Here is a 4,494-nt window from a genome sequence, read left to right on the forward strand (position 1 = left end):
AGGAGCGGACCTTACATTCCAGCCTTTTAATAATCATGAAATAGGGCACAGATCCTCTCTGGCTACTTCCTGCTGAGAAGGGGCGGTGACAATAGGGGTAAAAAGCTGGAATTTGGTCCCCTCCCAGAGAAGGCAGTGAGCAGCAGCTGTCCCTTGGTGGCGTGAGTCCTTAGATGAAGTCTGGAGAAGTCTCATGAGGCATTGAGGGGCTGGAAAAAAAATACTAAAGAGCAAATAAATGGCAAGAGGAAGGACTTGGGGCTGAAAATGTTGGTAGAAATGTCCCTTACTACTTCCCACATCTGGCGACTAAGTAGAGAAGAAGTCAGGTAACAAAGGCAAGGATATAAATTCCTGTCCAGTTAATAGGTAGACAGGTATGGACACTAGATGGGCAGGCTTCTTACTTCTCCTGGCTCCGGTTAATTTTGAAAGGGCAGGCACAAAGTTGCTAATGTGACATCATCTCCTCTTACTCCTCTCCATGTTCCCTTGTTCCCCAGACTGGCTAAGTCTAGGTACTCGTTGCTGGGATGGCTTGTCCCAGTTGGTATTCAAGAAGGTTTGAACTCAAGGCCTGGGCACTATCCAGGAGCACTTCTGCTCAAGGCTAGTGTTGAGTTACAGTACCACTTCCAGTGTTTGGCTGGTTAGAGATAAGAGTCTTGAGCCACCCTTCCAGCCTGGCTCTTTGCAGGTTAGTTGGGAGATGGAGTCTTAGGGATTTTTTGGCCTGGACTGGCTTTGAACTGCAATCTTTGCCACAAAAGCCCTTTATTATTTCCAATTAAAGCAACAAGGAGATCAAGTAGAATAAGTAGAGTTTACCTGGTCCCTATCAAGAATTGACCAACAAATATTCTTTTTTTTCCTTTGTACTGTTATTTTATTACTGTTATTTTATTAAGTCCATATATTAAATAAAACATAACAGGAAAATCAACAAATTTATAAAATAGAATTTGAGGTGTTTGGATGAAAAAGAAAAAAACCTCCACAAGAACGATGCCTTCATGTCTACAGATTTCTCATGTTGTTGGTCTTGAACTTTAAATATCAAGTAAAGGTATCTACCTTGAAACAAAAGTTGGAATGCTGTAAGGTTAAACTGCAGTTAATATAGTGATGGGCCAGAAAAATTACAGATTTTCTAAATCTTATCCTAAAATATTGTATATAATTAATGCCGATATGCAAAATGCAAGCTTTTAGCAGATAGCAAGAAGGAAACTTTGAGTGAATGAATGCAACTTATCTCCAAGACCTCTAAAAAGTGAAAAAATAAATACTGTGTTTTATAGTGCTTCCCCCTCAAAGCCTTGCTATAAGCATGCGAGGGTGTTGTGAGCAGTTACAATAATAAGATCTAACCCAGAGGTAGGTTCAAGGCCAAGAGTAGGAGTGATGAAGGAATCCTCTCGAGGCCAGTACCATGTCATGGAATGCCCGTTTGTGCTAGAGGATGAGTCTATGGCCTATTTTTTTCTCATTAAAAAGGACATTCCAAATGTCAGCTTTGCCAGAAAAGAGGCATTCTTGCACCTGCTCCTGAGGACAGCTAGGATACAGGATATGGCTGGCATAAATGTTTTATGGCAAGCACATGCTTAAAAAAAAAAAAAAGAAAGCACATGCTATTTTAGTTTGAAGTCTACCAAACGGTAACATTGAGGAGAAATAAAAAGCTGAAGATGGAATTGCTGTTCCTCAAGATAAGGGAACAAAAATCTTACAAAAAGAGGTACTAGGCACTCACTTAACTCTGAATGGAGAACATTCCTCTCAGGCTAGGCAGAAGGTGAGGAAGAATATTAATTACCAAAGACTGATCAGGCTATTTAAAGACCAAAAGGAGAGGGGAAATAGCCTATCAGGAAGAAAGGTAGTAAAAGAAGTTCTTCTGGGTCTGAATAGGTAGAGTGAACCTAAGGCAATCACACCAAAGATACCCAACTTGTTACACTTCAGCTACAAGGGATGGCAAAAATGTCTCAAGACATTTTAAACCCAGAAAAATACATGAAAACTATGATAGTTAACCAAGTAAATTAAAACCAGACCTCCAATGATATAAAAAACAAAACTCTTTAGATCTGAAGTCAAATACTCATTTTTTCATTAATTCTGTGCATTATTGGGGGGGAAAAAAAGGTAACAAGTGGAAAGATTTGTTTTATTTCTACTAGAGAAGGAGAGGATAAATAGAACTGTCTTCCAATTTGCTCTCCACTGTGCACACACATACCACACGCATACATATACATACATACACCAAAGATACCCCCCCACAAAAAGAAGAATCTAAAACCAAAACACCCTCAAACTGCACCACTACTTCATATTTTGACCAAAAGTATAGATCCTGGAAGTGCAAAATGCAAAATCAAATGACCAAAAAAATGTTGAATAAATAGCATTGTTAATATACAAAATATTTATATTACTGTACTAGTAATGTGATGCTCTCCATGTCTATGAAACTTTGGAACCACATAGCTGATTTGTTAAATCTAGTCCATGCCAGCTTCCAAAAACCAGAAAAGATTTTAGTTTGCTTCATTCTTTGATGTTTCATCAAAATTTTCTACAAGATCTGGAACATCATCATCCTCTTCATCGATGTCTTCTGGTTTTGGTGTTTTGCTATCCAACACTTGCCGTGGGAACTGTTATGCTAACTTTCTGAGACTTGTTAAGCTGTCAGCCCCGAGCTGACTTAATATTCCAGGAAGCATTCCTGTGATTGGTTTAGCTTCTGCATGACCAGTAATTGCAAAGGTGTTAGCAGAGAGGGAAGCTTGGACTTTGGGGTTGCTGAAATGAATAACTGTCCCATCATCTTTAATCATGTTCACCTCTTCAATACCAGCTATATTATTCACAGCCAGTTTTTTTAGAGAACTCTGAAGCTTTTTGTCATCAGCTGTAGCTGTCCTATGTACCACCTTCTTCTTTCTGCAAGCTGTACCCTTGCCCCCTATCCGGACCTGAGCCTGAAGTTTGGCTAACTTTTCTTGATTCATGCTATTGATAAATCCGAGACAGAGAAAGACAGCGGCGGGAGCGGTGGTGGCGGCAGCGGGAGCTGGAGCGGGGGCCCACGTGACACCTGACCAACAAATATTCTGCAATGACAAAACTTGTTAGATGTGATGAGAATTTTAGCACAGATAGGCCCAGAATTTTAGAACCACGTAGTCAGTAGTAGAATACACAACACAAAACAAAAAGGCAAAACTCAAAACCTAAAATTTTGACAACAATGTTTAGACATCTTTGCTAACAAAGCACATCAAATGGTTGGGCCTCAGTTACCAGGGCCTGTGAAAAGAGCAACTTGTTAGCAAGGCACCTTAGAATAGATGGATGGAGTAGTAAACAGTGGAAGTTTAAGGGTCAGAGGGGGCCAAACCCTTAACCCACCATGTGACCAAGATGGCGAATTCAAGCTGGCAAATTTCTGAAAAAATGCAAAGAAACCCTGAACAAATAGATCAAGCCTACATTGGCTAGCCTTTGAGAGGAAACCTAGAGGGGCGGTCCCTGGGACCCAGCCTGCGTCGCACTCTTCAGGGCACAAGCCAAAATGTAGAAAAGAGAAAGGAGAGATAGGGAAAGTTGGACATGACTGGCAGAGAGAGAGCAAAGAGAGCCTGAAAGTAAACAGACTTCTGACCATTTACCATTGCAGTGGCAAAAACTGTCTCCATCTGAGAATGGCATAAAAATTAGGCTCTCTGGCTTTCCAGGGAGCTCAGGAGGCATTTCAAAGAGGTTTCACGGCTCAGGCTGACTCGCAGCACCCCATTAAATGAGTAGGAGAGTCAGTCTGGTGAGTGAACAGGCAGAAGCGGCATCTCGACTTCCCCCAGAGCCCTCTAGAGAGAAATGGCCAAGCCCCCAAAACCAAGCGTCCTCGGCTTCAAAGGTGACTGGCCTTTCAGCTAAAGGCCGTAGGAGCTCCCTGGCATGGAGCCACGTCTGGACACAGACTGACTGACAGAGAGCCATAGAGAGTAGTTTCACTCACCAGAGTAGAGAAGTGGTGTGGACGAGGATGTGAAGGCCAGCAATGTTATCGATGCGCTGTGTCCGCAGCAGACAGACGGGTTCGCAAAAGGCCGTCAGAACTTTGGGTATTCCTCAGAGCAAAAAGGGAAGAACAAACAAAAAAAGGAAAAAAAAAAACAGAGAGGAATCCCACCTATCCTGACCTTAGGCCCTTCCAGGATTTTGGCACCATTTATGTTAGGTTTTTAAAAAGAGGTAGCTGAGTAAGAACAGCACCACACACATGGTATTCAGGTAAGGGGTAGGTTTATTCATTGTTCTGGCTGGAACAGGCCATTTTGGTCCTCCACATGGTGGGGAAAGGCCTTGGAAAGAGAGCTGGGAGAGCTGGGAAAGAGAGAGAAAAGAGCTAGAAAAAAGGGCATCTGGGCCTGGGCTAGGCCTTATCTAAGGTATGGGTGGAGAAAGGTGTGGCCACATCAA

At 42.2% G+C, this 4,494-nt stretch overlaps 1 pseudogene; it reads right to left on the reverse strand.

The window, feature by feature from the left end:
- Nucleotides 1–2,503: 2,503 nt before the first annotated feature.
- LOC105997141 lies at nt 2,504–3,037 on the reverse strand (annotated as a pseudogene).
- Nucleotides 3,038–4,494: the final 1,457 nt, after the last annotated feature.

Source organism: Dipodomys ordii, unplaced genomic scaffold (genome assembly GCF_000151885.1).
Source record: "Dipodomys ordii isolate 6190 unplaced genomic scaffold, Dord_2.0 Scaffold140, whole genome shotgun sequence".
Taxonomy (NCBI): domain Eukaryota; kingdom Metazoa; phylum Chordata; class Mammalia; order Rodentia; family Heteromyidae; genus Dipodomys; species Dipodomys ordii.